At 38.1% G+C, this 19,386-nt stretch overlaps 1 protein-coding gene across 1 annotated transcript in view; it reads left to right on the forward strand.

Annotated features, from left to right (window-relative positions):
- Positions 1-19,386, forward strand: part of PRTG (protogenin) — a gene marked incomplete at its 5' end in the record, with an annotated part of 127,021 nt that overhangs the window by 78,990 nt on the left and 28,645 nt on the right. The gene's annotated exons all lie outside the window — the stretch shown is intronic.

Genomic DNA, 19,386 nt, shown 5'->3' on the forward strand with positions numbered 1-19,386 from the left:
TCCCTGGCCTCCTGGTAGCACAAACCGTGAGAGCAGCATTAGACACGCTCCCCTGTGCAGTAGGAAGCAGTGGTAGGGGTCTGCTTTCAGACGCAGGGGCATAGAACCCCATCTTCGGGCTCTTGGCTACAGCTTCCCAGATGGCATTTTGCTTATAATCGTATTGTGTCCGAGTTTAATTTAATCTGCTTTTGGCTAAATAAGTTTTACTATTGATCTCTGTCACATAGCTTTATAAATGACGAGAAATTGCATATGCTCCAGGGTGACCTTCCTTAAACCATTGATACTGAACTGATGTTGCCTAACCTACTGTCACCAGAGTCAGCAGTAGGACTTTCTAGCCATGGCTTCTCAGTGTGCACTCCCTTTCCATAGGCATATCACTTATTCAAAAAGGTTGTCCTCAGTATCAAGTAAGGAACAGGACTTGGGGCAATTGTTGAAAGAAAATCATACATCAAACTCACTGCTAAGGAAATATAAATATGTTGAAGATACAAAAACTGGTTTCATAGAGCGCTCCCCTTGAATATTCAGGTCGCTTATTCTAATCAAATGAATAATTAGAAAAATATAGAATAATTTTATGCTTATTGTGGAAAGATTAAAAAGCAGTTAAGACTTTGGCAACGAAAAACAATTCTTTAAATTTTTAAAATTTTCTACATATGCATATATATAAAGAAGAGCCATCACTCTTCCCCCCCTCCCCCCACTTCCTGAACTTTAAAGAAAAAGTAATAATGATAAATCTCTAGAGTGGGACTGGGGAACCTTTTTTCTGCCAGGCACCATTTGGATGTTTATAACATCATTCCCAGGCCATACAAAATTATCAGCTTAAAAAATTAGCTGGGTATATTTGGTCATACATTTAATTAATTCACTCCTAATGCCTTGGCAGGGACAGACCAAATGATTTCTCAGGCCTTTTATGCCCCGTGGGCCAGATGTTCCCCACCCCTGTGAATCTAGAACATAGTCACTTTTCTGGGATTCTTCTCTTGAAAATGGACATTTGGTTTCTCAAAACATATGCCAGGGTGTATATGGCTCCCAACTGTACTAAGTAGGTGAGAGGCTGAAATCCTAAAATGTTCACCTTCAACCTTCCCCAGTCTGGTCTGTCTTTGGATCCACAGTTGCCTGAACAGCTACTGTGGCTTCATTAATTTTTGTCTGTGGCTCTCTGAGCTCTTCTGTACACAGCAATCACAGAATTTGAGCAGCTTTATTAAGAACTCTGTCTCCTGTGTCCAAACCAAGAATATGCTTGTCTAAAGCAACAGGCACTCCCTCTTTTGTTTCACTTGCTTTAGCAACTGCATCCTGTGTCAGACGCTCCTGGACCAAAATGAGAATTGTCTTAAGCATTGCTGGGTAATCGTGACACTGAATCTGAAGAAGGCTAGCCAAAGCCATTACACCAGCCTTGAAATCAGGATTCTTTTTTTAAAATTCTTTTAACCTTTTTTTTTTTTCATTTTAAAATCCAGATTCTTTACATCCAGATTGATCAATGGCTCTGCATTCCTAACCTCATTGTCAGCATTTGTTTGTATTATCAAGTACTGAGTCCTTGTATTTTTCATCATTATCTCCATATTCAAGTCTAACAGCTAGACCAAGAAGCCAGCCAATTGCTTCTTGTCAATCTTGAATCTTGGACAGTTAGCATCTGTGAGATACTTTGAAATTGAAGCTGGCTGGGTTGTGGTGGTCGAGGGCCATCAGCCTGATCAGAACATGGTCCAGGCATCTCACTCTGGTTGTCTCTCCCCTCCCTGCCCCCTCAGGAGGGGGGCTTTTGGTGGAAAAAGAGAGGCGAGGACCATCTTTGTTGAAATCTTTAATAATCCATAATAATAAAAGCATCATATGCTAATTAGACGGGATGGCCAAACAACTTTCCAGATGACCTTCCAGATGAAGCTGGGGCTGCGAGGGCTGAGCCCCTTCCACGAATTTCATGCATTGGGCCTCTAGTTTCTAAATAAAGTTTTTACTACTGTAAAACTTTATTTTCTCCTGTGTTGTAAAATGAAATCACATATACTGCTTATGTTATAACACATATGCTGCTTATGTTATAAGTAGAGGCCCGGTGCACAAAAATTTGTGCACTGGCAGGGGAGGCGTGTCCCTCAGCCCAGCTTGCGCCCTCTCACAGTCTGGGACCCCTCGGGAGATAGCCACCTGCTGGCTTAGGCCCGCTCCCCAGGTGGCAGATGGCAGGCCAGGATCCCATGCTGGGTTGCTGACTGCCGCCCGCCCCCCCCCCCCCGGTCGCACACGGCAGGCCCGGATGGTGGATGGCGGCGGAGCGGGCAGTGGATTATGCTGTCCTGCCCCGCCTGCAGTATGCAAATGTAACGGCCATCTTTGTTGGGTTAATTTGCATACTCTTCTGATGGGCTGATGGGCATAGCGAAGGTACGGTCAATTAGCATCTTTGTCTTTTATTCGTGTAGATATCCTTTGTGTATACTATTTGGGGTAATTCAGTAAGAAATCTCTTTATAATGCATAAACTAGGAAATGATTTTGTTACAGTCAGTATATCCTGTGTATTAAAATAACTCCATATTATCCTGGCTGGTGGTTAGAGCATCGGCCCAATTCTGGTCAAGTTCTTGGTAACTGAGTTGCAGGTTTGATCCTTGATCCCAGTTGGGGCATGTGTGGGAGGCAACCAATCGGTGTGTTTCTCTCATAATGATGTTTCTTTCCACCCCCACCCCCCTTCACTTTCTGTAAAAATCAATGGGAAAAATAACCTTGGGTGAGGATTAACAAAAAATAAAATAAAAAATATAAAAACTCTATATTTCCTGACTGTGGAATTAGACTGAGTGATTGGACTCGTTGCAGTGCAGGTAACAGAGGACTTGGTCCCAAGGCTTTCTTGTTGGATGCAAAGTTCCGCACCCCAGGAGTTGCCAAAGCCACGGCCAGCATGGCTGACTAGCAGGGATGCAGTTGTGTGGATTCAAGCATCGGACGGCTGTTCACTAGACGACCTTTGGATGCCTTTTTAATCATGAGAGCCCTAGGGCCTAGTCTTGCTTTTCTAGAAAGTCACTATTGGGGCTTAGCCATTCTTCCAGCAAGCGAGTAGGTTTAACTCACTAAGCAGGCAAGTGTTAACAGCTCTCACTCTTTTCGTTCTTACCTTTGGCTATTGGGAGGGCGGGCAGTGTGTTCTGTTAACTGAACAGCTGACCATCTGTGACCAGTTTCAGCGAGAGCATCTGGTGGTAGCTGCCTGTTTAACAGAGAGTGATGTGTCTAGAGGGCAGTAGGTTAAGGGAACCCTATCTGTATCTCACATGGTGAATACTTGCTTTTACTGAGCTTTTGTACATTAAAGATACTCTAACTGGAACTAGATTTACTAAGTGGGCTTGGAAATGAAATTTAAATGCTTCTGTTTGCTGATTCAATGTCAATTTGAGTAACAAACTGATGTCTCAAAATTTCATTTTCAGACTAATCTTAGCCCTTTCTGATGCCCTAATACCCATTTTTTTTTGTTTCCACTTCTGATAATTAAGTTTTCAGTAAAACTGTGTTATTTGAACACATTTTTCTCGTTAATATATATAGGTCTTTGTTTCTGAAAGAAAGAGGTGAATAAATTTACATTTTTCAATGTGTATAACAAGCATTTTTTATTTTCATAGGTAAGGCATTTGTAGTATTAGATAAAAAGATGTAACAGATATGACCTCCGCTTAAAAAAAGGAAGACTAAACAAAAAGATAATAAGTTGACTGACTTATTCACTTTTCTCCAGAATTTCTGATGAACAAAATTTAATTGCACTTATTAATGTAAGTTATTTTAGAAAATTTTACTCCAAACCCTTAAATCTTTGTTCCCTGAAATATAGAATGTTTGGTTTTTCAAAGTAGCTAAAAAGATCCTTGTGTCTTTATTAATATAATATAAATATTGGTAGAACAATGGAAGTATTTTGATATCGCTAGTTTATTCTAGTTTAATGATTTAAAAATACACAGTTTGATTTTAGTTAGAAGTGGTTTACTTTTGGGGAACTTGGGAGAAAGCATTAGGTTTGTGATTTAATGTTTATGTGATCTGTTTTAAATTGTAGTTTGGGGTTTTTCTTCAAGATTTTGTATCTTTGTAGTTATTATTTTCATTTAGTTTTTTTTCTTTGGCACTTTCAATATTTAGCCAAGTTTTAAGTACAATTTTTAAATGTTTGTTTTTATCACACAATAAACTGAGAGCAAAATTAATAGCACACTTGTATTCCCTGGTAATAGGTTGATTGAAATAATTTGTTCCTCTTTTTCTTTGTCTATTCCAGAAATTGGCTTCAAATTCTGAAGTTTCTAATTTCAAAAGGATTTTTTTCATAAGATGACTGTCAGAAACTGTTCTTACTTATTCAGTCTTTATGTAATAGAGTGAAAGGGAGAGATTATTTAGATGACATTGTTGTTAGTTTAGCACTTATGACACTGATATTATATATTTAGCTTCGATTTTGCCAAAAAACTTGTGCCATTAAATTTCACAGCAAGTATGAGTAGTGAGCATGGGATTTAGCACCGATTATAAAGATCCAAAATATGTAAAATAATTAGTAATGTTTGTAGCTTATTTGCATACCTTCAAAAATCACAGATCCCCCCCCCCCCTTTTTTTTGAGAAATCCAAAGTTGGAACTTCCAGTTACTGAAGTCAAAAGAAACAGTCCCTGGTTAATAATGTAACTTTAGAGTCCCTTTGCCAGTTTGTATGGAAGCATGATAAAATTAAGTCATATTTATGGATGTTATTTTTTACCATAATAGAATAGAATTTGTCATGTGGTTACATATCTCAAGAAAGAAAATCAAGAACTTCCAATGACACCCTTGCCGGTGTGGTTCAGTTCGTTGGGTGTTGTCCTGTGCACTGAAAGGCTGCTGGTTTGATTCCTGGTCAGGGCACACGCCTGGCATGCAGGAGGCAGCTGATAGATGTTGGGCTCTCACATCGATTATTTCTTCTCCCTCCTCCTCCTCCTCCTCTTCCTCCTCCTCCTCCTCCTCCTCTTCCTCCTCCTCCTCCTCCTCCTCCTCCTCCTCCTCCTCCTCCTCCTCCTCCTCCTCCTCCTCCTCCTCCTTCTTCTTCTTCTTCTTCTTCTTCTTTCTCTCTCTCTCTCTCTCTCTCTCTCTCTCTCTCTCTCTCTCTCTCTCTCAATAAAAAAAACCTTTTAAAAAAATAAGAAAAAGAACTCATGATGAACCAAATTGATATAGTCAAGGCAGAACAAGATTGGTGGCATAAAAGAGACTACTTTTATTAGAGAGAGTTCATTGTGGAACTCACTATAATAGTGATTTTGTTTTGAAGAGAATTAGAATCACTCATTACATGAAATATGGAAGTTACGTTTTAAGGCAGGCCACAGTCTTTTCAGAGACTGTTTCCTCATCTCTCTTATACAAGGAAGTCTTAGATAATACTTAGAAGATGTATGGAAGCATTCTACATGTGAAAATTCTTATATTGTGTGGGGATTTTTTGCAACTTCTTGACTGCCAACTTAAGATAGTAAAAAATACACTATAGCCCTGGCCAATGTTTCTCAGTGGTTAGAGTGCTGGCCCATGTACCAAAGGGTCACGGGTTTGATTCCTGGTCAGAGGTATGTACCTGGGTTGCAGGTTTGATTCTGGGCCCTGGTTGGAGCGCATGCAGGGGGTAACCAAACCATGTGTCTCTCTCACTTGAATGTTTCTCTCTTTTCTCTATCCCTCTCTTCCTTCCACTCTATAAAAAAATCAGTGGGAAAAAAGCCCTTGAGTGAGGATTAACAAAAATAATACACTATATTTTATAACAAAATCTTCCTAATCGTGAATAATTTCAAATATATCTTTTCATACTGACTTTGAGCTTGTAAATTCATTTCAGATCATCTGGTACCTTGATATCAACTATCAGCTCAAGTATCATTATAGATGCCAGTACTTGAAAAATTGCAAAATCAGTACCTCAAAAGAAATGGAGCATTGATTTCTAAGAAAAAAATCCTACCCTGGCTGGTTTGACTCAGTGGATAGAGTGTCGGCCCTCAGACTGAAAGGTCCCAGGTTTGATTCCAGTCAAGAGCATGTACCTCCATTGCAGGCTCGATCCCCAGCCCAGTCATGGCAAGTGGAGGAGGCAACCAATCAGTGTGTCTCTCTCACATTGATGTTTCTCTCTCTCTGCCTCTCTCCCTTCCACTGTCTCTAAAAATCAATGGAAAAATATCTTCAGATGAGTATTAGCCCCCCAAAAAGTTCTATTACTAAAAAAATGCTGTTAACATCAAGACAATGAAAAAAATATAGCTCTATTTAAAGACAGAATGTTTTGCAGATGGATGAAACTGTGAGAACTGTACAAAAGTTACAGTGCATAATCTAGTTAGCTTTCCTTGCATTCTTTGTCTTGAATGAAAGGGTATCTGCCATTCTAAAATATTTTTGGTATTCTCTGGGTGAACTTAGAGTTTCCATTTGGAAAAATCTTTCCTAGCTTAGAAATCTCAACTCTTCCGGGAATCCTCTTTCAACTCCAAATGGTATCAGTTATTCCCATGGAACATCATTTGCAATGCTCTATTATTACAGGAGACATGTGGCATTGACAGATACATATATGTGTGAGTGTGTGTGTGTGTGTGTGTGTGTGTGTGTGTGTGTGTATGTGTCAGTTAAATGATTTTTACAACTGCTGCCTAGGTTTGACTTTAAGGTCCACAACTTGTTAACAGATTAAATCCTGGGTTTTTTTTTGCCTAATCATTTAGATAGGGATAATAATAATAATAGCTATTTTCAATGTTAGGAAGATTAAATGAAATTAGGAACGTCAAGGTTAGCACAATCCATGCCAAATTGCACTCTTAAGTCCTCAGCAAAGTTAGCTGTTGTAGCTGGTTTTTTTATTTAATTGTTCTCCTCTCAGGGTGGAGCCTAGGAATAGGTATTTTTTTTTCCATGTTATCTACCATGGTCACTAGATTTGGAAACCAATGCTTCTTGAGTTTTAATATGTATATGAATTACCCAGGAGTCCTGTTAAAATGCAGATTTTAATTCAGTAGGTCAGGGTGGGTCCTGACGTTTTTGCATTTCTGCCCACTTTGAGAATCAAGGTCTACAACAGTGGTTCCCAACATGGGCACACGCCTCACAGAGGGGCAATTTGAGAATGAGTTATTAACAGTGAATTTTTTGCTTTTCTTATGGTTGTAGGGGCCTCATATACAGTATATAAATATATAGTGACATATTTATGCATTTCAGTTCTCTATTACATGTTTTGAAACTTCTTGCTATTTTTTCATATCACTTTATATTATTATTTTTAACAATTTCTTAGTGATTTGTTCTCAGTACTTCAACTGCCCTTTTGTTCTTTTATTTTTCTCTTTCATGGGTGCCATGTTCTTTGGAAGCTTGTTTAGACCAAGTTAATAATGGCCTTCTAGGCTTCCTCCATGTGAATAAAAAGAATTATATGTCACAGGGGGGCATCAGGATTTTAGAGATACGTAGGTGGGGCATGGCCAAAAAAAGGTTGGGAACCACTGATCTAGAGGAAGAGTAAGCAAACTTTTTCTATAATAATCCTCAGATATTGAATATTTTAGGCTTTGTGGGTGATAGGAAGTGAATGTGTATGCCCCCTAAATTCATATTTTGAATGAAAGTTTTGCTGCCAAGACCCCTAATGTGACTGTACATAGAGAGCCTTTGAGGTGACAAACGTTAAACGAGGTCATAAGGGTAGGGCCCTAATCCAATAGGGGAAAAAAGGAGGAAGAGACAACAGCGCTCTTTCTCCACAGAGTGAGAAGGAAGAGAGCTCTCACCAGAAACTGAACCCTAAAGATCTGATCTTGGACTTGCCAGTTCTGGGATCTGTAAGAAATTAATCTCTGTTGTTGAAGTCCAGTCTGCGGTTGTTATGGCAGCCCAAGTACACTGACAGAGTGGGCCGTATGGTCTCTACCGCAGGTATTCAGCTCTGCCATTGTAGCACAAAAGCAGCCATAGGAAATATATAAATGCATGGGTATTGATTAAGTTCCAATAAAACTTTATTTATGGACACAGAAATTTGAGTTTCATTTCATTTTGATGCGTCACAAAATATTTTTAAAAATGTTTCCTTGTTGGCAAATACGACAACCATCAGTTTGATCTCTGTTTCTATGAGTCTGTTTTTGTTGTGTTTTGTTTTTCTATATTACACATATAGAAAATACTGTACGTAACCATGCAGTATTTGTCATCCTCTGACTGTTTCATTAGCATAATACCCTCCAGGTCCATCCATGCTGTCGCAGATGGCAAGATTTCATTTCTTTTTTTATAGCTGAGTACTATTTTATTATAGATAGATAGGCAAATGTAGGTTTAAAGTTGTTCATACGGAAAATAATACAATAATAAATAATAATACAAAAACTGTTTTGTGTACTCAAAACTATAAACCTACTTTTGCCCAGCTTGTGTGTATATTTATATACGTATATATACATATTCCACAAAAACAGATTTATAGAAACATATCAAGCTGATGGTTACCAGAGAGAAGATGTTGGGGGATGGGAGAAAAGGTAAAAGGCAATATAGTCAATAATCTTACGATAAGTTTGCATAGTGACCGATGATTATTACTAGACTTAGTGTGGTGATTACAATGTAAGGTATATAAATGTCAAGTCACTATATTGTGTACTTGAAGTTAATATAACATATGCCAACTATACATACATTAAATATATATCATTTTTAGCTGGAAGGCTGACCCAAGGGCAGTGGGCCATATTACTTTAGTTTGCCAATTCTAGGTGTAGACTCTATAGTTCTTGCTCTTTGAACCTTTTAGGTTCCTGTATTGCTGACTTTCTATGAGGCCAGCTATAGTTTTTAATTATTGTTACCACAAAGCCTCTCTTTAGTTCTACTTTTTATTGAACATTTTATTTGTCATCTTGTTTCTAGTCATATTTCTTAGCTTTCACTTGCGGGGAGAGAGGCCTTCCCTGGGTATCATCTTTGAGTCTGTATTTTTTCCTCAAACATGCAGGAAGTAAATGAATCAGTTCCCATGTACACAGATAATAAAGATTCCTTAAGAAAACAGCTTATATTCAAATTTTTGGGGCTGTAATCATTGTATAAAATAATATTAACCAAATCAGCAAATTTCACTCTTTAAAAAACATTTATGGGCCCTGGCAGGGTAGCTCTGTTGGTTAGACCGTCGTCCCGATATGCCAAGGTTGTGGGTTTGATCCCCAGCCAGGGCACAAACAAGAATCAACCAGTGGCCCTGGCCAGTGTGGCTCAGTTGGTTGGGTATCGTCCCAAACACCAAAAGGTTGTTGGTTTGATTCCCGTTCAGGGCACATGCCCGTGTTGTGGGCTCGATCCCCAGTAGGGGGCATACAAGAGGCCGACAATCAATGCTCCCCTCTCACATTGACGCTTCTCTCTTTCTCTTCCTTTCCCTTCCTCTCTCTAAAAATCAATTTAAGAATCTTTAAAAAAAAACTTCCTGGTGAGCTCTAAATGTTAAAACATTTCTTTAAAAAAAAAAAATCAACCAATGAATGCATAAATAAATGGAACAACAAATCGGTGTTTCTCTCTCCTGAACCCCTCCTCTCTGTCTCTCAAAAAATCAATCAATACATAAAAATCACTCACAAAGGGTTAGGCCGTATTGATCCCGTGTCTGAAAAAAACCATTCTTTATAAGGGGGAGGATATTTGGACCTTTGATTTATGCTTGTCTTTAACCAGTTCTGTAACTATGTTAGTTCAAGTGTTTTAATTTATCTTTCCCTTTCTTGAGTTAGCTCTCAGGAGGCATCCAGTTACAAATCTAATGATATATTATGCCTCATGAGAAAGCCTTATTAGTTTTGATTTGATACATCTCATTTTAGGAAACTGTGATACTGCCAAATTAATTTTATGTTTTTAAAGTAGCAAGGAAATCAAGGAAACCAAGCTGTGGATTCCATAAACCCTTCACATAATCCAATCTTTGCATCCACAGTGTGAAGCCAGGGGCATTTAGCAGTCACTCACAAGGAAAATATTTTTGAGCCCACTCAGCTATTACCATTAAGCTTTATGATGGGCTCTCAGAGCTACAATACTATTTACAAAGCCCTCTACAGCACTGTGTGAATACAATGGGTACAGTGTTTTATGGAACTCAATAGGTCTCTTAGGCCTCGACTAGAGGGCTTATAATACAGAAGCCCTTTGGCCTTGCAAATCAGAAGATGAACTCCATTTAGAACTTACTGATAATGGGCTGCAGTTACCATTAAATTAATATAAATTAATTACCAGTAAATTAATCACAAAATTGAAACCATCCCCACAACATGCAATTTTGACTTCTGTGATTTCGTCTCCCGACTTCTCATGAAGACATTGCCTAAGTAAGAGATAATGCCAATTAAAAGCAAAACTTTCTAATTTTAGGGTTGATACAATATGTATTTTTTCTCAGAACTTTGTATGTATACTAGAGGCCTGATGCATGAAATTCATGAATGTGTGTGTGTGTGTGTGGGGGGGGGGTCCCTCGCCAGGCCTGCACCCTCTCACAATCCAGGACCCCTCACTCCTAACCACCTGCCTGCTCGCTCCTTACCACCCACCTGCTCGCTCCTTACCACCCACCTGCTCGCTCCTTACCACCCACCTGCTCACTCCTTACCACCCACCTGCTCGCTCCTTACCACCCACCTGCTCGCTCCTTACCACCCACCGGGCTCACTGCTTGGCTCACAGCTCCTTAGTGCTGTCATTGCTGTCATGGAGGTGGGAGAGGCTCCCGCCACTGCCACTGCGCTTGCCAGCTGTTAGCCCGGCTCCTGTGTTGAGCATCTGCCCCCTGGTGGTCAGTGTGCGTCATAGCGACCGATCATTCTGGTCGTTCCACCATAACAGTCGCTGGGCTTTTATTATATAGAGATGTAGAACTACTTGGTTTAATAACATTAAATTGCTATCTATGTCTATATTTAGTTGTCATATCTTGTTTCATAAAATTTTAATATTAAAGTTTACCCCACCCTGATTATGAATTTTAACAAGTTTCTTTCCCATTCTTAAAATTTAAAAGTTAGCCCAGCTGGTATTGCTCAGTGGTTGAGCATCAGCCTATGAGCCAGGAGGTCATGGTTGGATTCCTGGTCAGGGCACATGCCAGTTGTGGGCTCAGTCCCCAGTGTGGGGTGTGCAGGAGGCAGCCGATCAATGATTCTCTCTCATCATTGATGTTTCTCTCTCTCTCTCTCTCTCCCTCTCTCTCCCTCTCTCTCCCTCTCTCTCTGTCTGAAATCAACATATATATATATATATATGTATATGTATATATATATGTATATGTATATATATATATGTATATGTATATATATATATGTGTGTGTGTGTGTGTGTGTGTATATGTATGTATATATATTCTTTTTTAAAAAGTTAGTGTATATTGATTGGATACACAGACTCTCTACCTGTCCCCAAATTGGGCTCAAAGAATATGAACATATGATGGCATGCCTACCTCCAGTATTTAAGCTCGGCATGGAGGACCTGTCAGCATTCATAGATGAAACTGAGATATAGTCAGAGTGTTTTGGGAGCACAGAGGATAAATGGCTAATTTATTGAATGATGAAGAATAGTTTGCCAAAAAAAGAATAGTTTGACTATTTAGAGACTGGAGAAAAACCATTCCAGTCATAGGAGTTTAAAATGTAAAAATATTAAAGAGCTAGCCTTATTTGTCTGCCATGGCTAAAACATGGGTTGCATAGATAAGAGATGTAGGGACTAAAACTATAGAGTTAAATAGGGCCAATGTGTACCCTAATAAATGATTTGGTCTTTGTCCTATAAAATAAGCAATGTGGATCAACCAAAGGACTTGTATGCATGCATATAAGCCCAACCAATGGACACAGACAACAGGGGGGCGAGGGCATGAGTGTGGGGGGGATTTATGGGGGGGGGGATGAGGTCACATATGTAATACCTTAATCAATAAAGAAATTAAAGATTGGAAAAAAATAAAATAAGCAATGTGGAGCCATCAAAGTTTTCCAGTGAGAAAGTGACATGGCTTATTTTAGAAGAATATCAATAATATCACAGAGGATAGGCTTAGAGAATGCAGTGAGGATAGGCCAGGGAGGGGGCTACTGAAGACAGGAAATCAATAAGATGGTTGTAATCTAAGATGATGAGGTGCAAACTAAGATGGTAGTTCACTGGAGAGAAGGCAGATATGAAGTTACTTTAAGCTTAGAATAAGTAGGACTTGACTGATTACATGTGGGCCTGATAAGAGGCCTTCAGATATAGGCTTTATACCGAAGGGATCTATGAAAAGATGCTCAACACCATTAGCCATTGGGGAAATGCAAATTTTAAAATTGAAATAAGGTACCACTACATACCTGTCAGAATGACAAAAAGTGTTTAAATGCCAATAAAAGAGCTAGCATGGATGCAGGACACCTGGAACTCTTACGCATTACTATAGGAATGCAAAATGGCACAGCCACTCTGGGGAAACAGTTTAGTTTAACTTTCTTACAAAGTTAAAACATACCTGTGCCATGCGGCCCAGCAAGGTCATCCTAGGTGTTTGCTCCAGAAAAATGAAAACATAAGTTCACACAAAAACCTATAGACAGTATATAGAGCTCTACTCATAATCCCCCCAAACTAGAAACAACAAATGCCCTTCAATGGGTGAATGGATAAATAGGTTGCAGTATATCCATACAATTGAATACTTCTCACCAGCAAAAAGCAATGAACTATACAGAACAATTTGTAGATGAAAATCAATGGCATTATGCTGAGTGAAAGAGCCAGCCTCCAAAGGTTACATTCTGTATGATTTCATTTATATGGCATTCTTGAAAAGTCGCAACTACGGGCATGGAGGCCAGATCAGTGATTGCCATGTGTTAGGTGGGGGCAGGCTTTAATAACAAAGTGACAGCTTCTTGATGTGATGGGATTGTTCTGTATATCCTTCGTGGTGGTGGCTACACAGATCTGTGCATCTATTAAATAGAACTGTACACCAAAAAGAAGTATATAAATTTAGTGGACATACATTTAAAAATTAAAACAGGAGACTGCGTGCTTTGAGATCAAATGACCAGAGTTTGAACCTTAGCTCTCTACCCACCTCCATGAACCTCTGTCTGTTGTCAGTGTCTAGGATACTGAGGACTAAACGTGCTAGTGCACATGGAACCCTCAGCACGGTGCATTGGTACCTAGGAACTGCTCAGTAACGGTTAGCTGTTTGTAAGTATGATTAAGTGGAGGAAGAAGTTGGAATGACCCTCCAGCGTCGATTGGAATAGGCCTTTCAGAAGTAAGACCAGGTTGGGAGTAGTGGAGGATATTGAGTTCAGCCTTGATTGTGTTGGGTTGGAAAGGTTGGTGTCCTGGTAGGGGTGTCTATAGCAGCTTAATACATGGGCTTAGATTTCATAAGATCTGAGACAGTGAGTCATTGAAGGAAGGCAGAGAAGTTGAGAGTTAAAACTACACTCTGATGCCATCCCACTCCAAGGGACCCTGGCATCTTCCTGGCTTTGCTACCTTGAAGGAAACTGAACTAACAAAGACTTGAGCATAAGAAACCACGGTCGGTGTCATTGTAAAACCAAAGGACATTAGGTCATTTCCAGGAAAGTGGGCACATCCAACAAATCTCATTGAAATTTCTCCGTGTGAAACTTCGAACATTATCGCTTCTTGAGTTGTAACTTTCAGTACAGTCTTTTTTTTTTTTTTTTTAAGTTATCTTTATAGACCTCAGGAAACCAAAATGCTTCCCATATAGATAGCTTATGTTTATATTCTCTTTTTTTTATGTTTATATTCTTAATTTGGTGCAATTGTAAACATTTGTCAGTTTCTTTTACTTGCTACAAAAGATAGAGAAATTTTAAATAAGAAAGCAAGGAGCAAAGGGAATCAGGCAAATCATTGCTGCCCTATTATGGGAGAAATAAAGTTGGCAGATTCCAAACTGAATCTTGCAACAAAGCACAGGAGATATTTTACACTCTTCAGTGTTTGAAAGGCTTTTTAAACTTTTTTTGTAATCCAGTTGACTGCAATAGCAGTACTACTTAATTTGCATTTCTGCCTCTTAAATTCAGAAGATTGCAAAAAGCATGAAAATAAAGGACAGTGTCCCCTGAAAGGATAAATGCCTTTTACTCTTTTGCTCTATATTGTACTGTATCAGAGTTGTATTAATGGCCTCCTATGGGGTGTTACACCTAACAATTGTATTTTCCACGTTTAAAATATCATTTTGGAGATAGAGAAGGATGGCAGCAATAAGAAACTATACTTTTCTTAAATACTTTTTCAATACCTTTAAAAATGTAATAAGGTTCAACTTTCCATGTCAAACCCCCAAAAATAATTGGGAAAAGAATGTTGATGGTTTTTCCTGGACTTTTATATTCTTAATCTTGAATAGTCATCACCTTTGAAAAGCTCTAAAACATGGAAAGCTCTCTGAAAAACATCTGGCTTGTTATTAAATTAGGTATAATTTATGAACAAAAATAATACAAAGCTACTCCCTTTTTATTTTTTTAAGATAAAGCAAGAGTTGTTGTTTTTTCCGGGAACTGAAATTGATGCTTTTGCCTAAATGGTCATCACATTTGTAGGTTTGAAGTTGTTTTACTGCTTTAGCAGCTGTGTGGCAAGTTTTCTAGCAGACAATGGTGATGGGAGGGGGCTCAGTTGCATCTGGTTTCTCTTTGTGGAATGCCTGAAAAGTTGATATTCAGTGGTTTTCTTGAGAAAGCATTTCATGTGTAGAAAAGAAACTTTTTTAGTACCTAAATTAGCTTGCTGTGATTCAGATGCATACGTTTTTGTTTTCTTGGCTTAAAAAGAAAGGAAAAAAAAAAGAAGAAAGAAGAGTAAAGAAAACCCTAAAACCACATAGCAGAGATAACCCTTTGACCTCCGGCTCTGGGGGAAGATTTACAGTACTTGCAGAGCCTCACTTCACATGCCTGCCTGAAAAGAACCCCAAATAAAGTAAGGCCCCTGTGGAGATGGAGAAAATAAGCAGGATAAGGAAGTTCCATTATTTCAAGCGGCTATGTTTTTTACTAGTCTATAAAGTGAAATACCAATTGTGATGTGTTTCTAGTCTTAAGTTTGTGTCACTTTAAGTCTGGGGTCTGATGTTAGTTAGTCAGGATGCCCTGGGCAAAGCATCCTTCTCTGTCTCCTTCTTAGCAAACATCCCTTCCAGCCAGCTCTCTCAAATTAAATGTCCACGTGAAATACCTTTTCTTTAGGGAAAGCAAAACAACAGAAATTAAAAACAAAAACAGGTCTCTATCAAAATACCAATTGTTTATCTCTTTATATGTCAAGTCAAGTTTTTCTTCAGATACAAAATATGAAAAGTACATGAGAACAAAATTAGGTTCATATTTGTCTTCCGAAGAAGACTTTTTAATTTGGTTCCAAATGACAATTCAGATTAAGACATCTGAAGAAGCTTTACAATTTAATGATGTTCACGTCTATGCTGGTAATATTTACTTAACTAATAGCTTTACATTGAATATTTAGCTTTATGAAAATCTCTCCTAAAATATCTCAGTATTCTCTACAGCACTTTGTATTTACATTTTGAAGTTTATTAAATTGATTTCACTGTTTTATTCTCTGCTTCCTTTCTACATGAGCTAATAAAACCTCATTAAAATGATAGCAAATAAAAGCAGTGTTTCCTTGGTATCAGGAAGGTACTCATAGTTATTGATCAGCTCTTGATTGTTGAATAGGCCAGAACTTTCAATTGGTATTTTTATGAATGAAGGAAAAACTTCAGTAAATTCTTTATTTTCCTAGTTTTAAGAATCTGTAAGAATAATAAAATGCTTGACATGACTTACAAACAACAATTTTCTAACATAAGGGAAAACCTTTTTGTAGGAAATTAAATCAATACTGTCCATTAATCACAGTGCATGTCAACTCTCAAACCACTCTGGAAGTTTCTGGTGAATGTAAAGAACCTTTAGATGTGTGAGGTCCTTAAAGATCTAAGTAGGTTAAAAAAAGAGGACTTTTTTTTTAAAATGCCACATTAGCACATGAAAGCAACTTCAAGGAGGACAGAAGAAAAGCATTTGCTGTATTGCACTAATTATACTTGTGAGTCATGCTTTGTGTTTTGTTTTAAGGCTTGTTCTTTAAAAACTTAGTTAATGCAAATGAAGTTTTAAGCTTTGTACTAAATACTCCATGGGGTTGAAGGAGCTGCAAGACAGGCCATTTATTTCCAGAGGAAAATATTTTTTTATATTAGCCTTTAAAAATATTTGGTGTGTTTGTTTTACAATGTACATAACAGGACAGTCACACAGGTGCATGTTATCTATAATAATAAAAGCATAACATGCTAATTAGACTGGATGTTCTTCCTGGTGACCTTCCAGACGAAGCCTGGGCTGCGAGGGAAGCCCGGGTCCCGAGTGCCAGAGGGAAGCCGGTGCCAGCAGCCTACTCTTGCACGAATTTCGTGCATCGGGCCTCTACTAAGTAAATAAAGGTATATGTGCTGAGTATGCAGGCTAGAAAAACTTTATTGATAGAGGGTGAAATAAAACAGTTTGGACACCACTATTCTAAAGTAGAGAATTGGGTATTTCTAACTATGGCAGTTATGAAGCTTTACAGTCCAGAAAAGGAAATGAACATTAATCAGATCATCTCATAAATTATAATTATAAACTTTAATAAGTGCTGGCATGGAAAATCAGGAGTTATAAGGCCATGTTATAGGGGACACTTTATAGTTTAAAGGTAGGGGATCAGCGTAGGATTCTCTGAGAAACTGATGTTGAATTAGCCAAGATCGCTGACTCCATTGGCACTCACCTTGGTTTGTCATAGAATATGGAGCAGTTGCCTCAGCTGAAGGTTAAAATGATATCAACTTTCTCAGCATCCCAGGATGTTAACAATAACTTTTGAAACCTGTGCAGACAGTAGGCAGCACATTTGGCATGATTATTCATCTTCCCTGGTAGATTGTGTCAATGCATCTAGCTAGTCATTATTTCAAATTTACATATCTTCTGCTTCCTTCTAAGAAAGATTTGGACTAATAATACAGAAACACAAAATTCAACAAAATATAAAACAAATAGGTGGTATAAGGCCCAATGTTGGTAAGAGTTTGGGATTTAAGAACACTCATGCCTATAGAGTTTAAATTGATACACAACTTTACTAGGGATAATTGGGCAACACCCCAAAGGGGAGGCAGGGCAGCTGTAATATGCATACTCCTTTACCTAGAAATTCCATTATAGACACCTATCGTGAGAAAATAATAAGGAACATACACAAGCATTTAACCGTAAGGATGTCCACTGTAGTGTACAGAGTCATTTGTAATTTTGAAAAACTGGAGAAAACCCAAAAACTCAACTACAGAGGTTTAATAAAATAAACTTTGGTAATCCATACAATTTGAATAAATGTGGACATTGAAAGGAATGTTTTAGAAGAATATTAAATAACATGAATAGTATGTTAAGTGAAAAAAAGCAGGCTATGCCCCGACCAGGTGGCTCAGTTGATTGGAGCATATGATTCTCTCTCACATCCCTGTTTCTCACTCTCTCCCTTCCTGTCTGTCTAAACTCATTAAACATATCCTCGGGTGAGAATTAAAATAAAAAGAAAAAGGAAAAAAGATTATAAAATACAAAAAATACTGAGTAGGTGTGCAAATGGATAGGGAAGGGCATGAAAACCACAACAACAACAACATACAACCCAATGTTCACAGTGCTTATCTCTGGGTGCTGGTATTAAGGATATTTTATTTTATTTGTCTACGTTTTACAAATTTTCTATAATAAACATATATTCTATCATAATGAGAAAAAACAGTAAAGTATTTTTAATTGGATATGCCTAAATGAAGAAGTTGGTTCAAAGATAAAGATGGGAAAGTCAATGAAACTAGGATTATGGATTCTTTGTTGTAGAAGGTTCTGTACAATTGCTTAGGAACGCCTAGCTGTTCACTTCCTTGCAGCCAGAGAAAACTACAAACATTGTTAGCTATGGGGCACAGGGCAGTTTAATTATTAGAAGAAGATTGTAATATAATAATTAAATTCTTGAAATACAGTACCTCCAGAAAAATTCTATATGCTCAAATTGTTGGAGATTCTCTGTGAATCTATGTATTGAAAATCCATACTAACTTATGCTTGACAACGACGTAAGATAATAAGGAAAGAAGATTCCTGTGGTTTCTAGAGTCATTTAACAAGTTATAGGGTTTTGGATGACCTAGAGATATTAGTGGAGGAAACAATTAAAATAGTTTTTGAACTTTCACCTTCCTCCATCTGGATGGCCAAGTATGATGATTTTTAGTGTTTCCTTTGCTTGAACACCCTCCATCCTACTCTTTTCATAAAATGACCTTTGGTTTCAGAATAGAAATTGTGGCAGATGGGCCTTAATTTTGACCCTACAGAACCATAGAAGCTACAAATGAGGAATGATTTTATAGTGATTATGCTCATGGTTAAAACAACAGCGCTTTTAAAATAACAGTGAATATAAGAAACTTTAATTCTTCTGTTGAATATTTTATCAGGAAATCCTTTTGGTTTCACTCTATGTACTCACATTATTTGAGATTCCCCATCACATGTGTGAAAAACCATTTTAAGATATTTTTAATACTTTCCAGTACCCCAATGATCATCAGTGTCTTTCAATACCTGAAAGATTTAAGGTTTATATAGAATTTGAATAGATTGTTTGTAGCCAATTAACATGGCAACGACCTGCACCCTGCAGCTACTTGTATCAAAAAACTCCCAGAATTCTCTTATCTGCTAACACTAAAATTGATTTCAGAGTGACACATTCAGCAGAGTTTCAATAAATTCTGGTAACATGGTGCTTCTTGTGCGTTCTAAAGAGGCATAAATAAATACCACAATCATGCTTTACTTCTGTGATTGATGAAGCCGATATTTCATCAGCTTGCGTTTCCCACTTGAGGAGAAATTTAAGATTGGCTTCAAGCTGTCTACCTGCACCTTTCCCATCTCGCAAGCATACTTTTCACTGCTGAGGACCGAGATTTGGAGGAATGGTTATCAAACCACAGATGTTTTTGCAATGAAACTGTGCACCTCTGACCAAGTCGCCGTGGTTCAGGAGATGATAGATGGTATTTTCATGTTGCCTCACAAAAGGGTCAAAATGGCATGGTGAGCCCATGACA

The sequence above is a fragment of the Myotis nattereri genome (assembly GCF_964212035.1).
Source record: "Myotis nattereri genome assembly, chromosome: 1".
NCBI classification, from domain to species: Eukaryota; Metazoa; Chordata; class Mammalia; order Chiroptera; family Vespertilionidae; genus Myotis; species Myotis nattereri.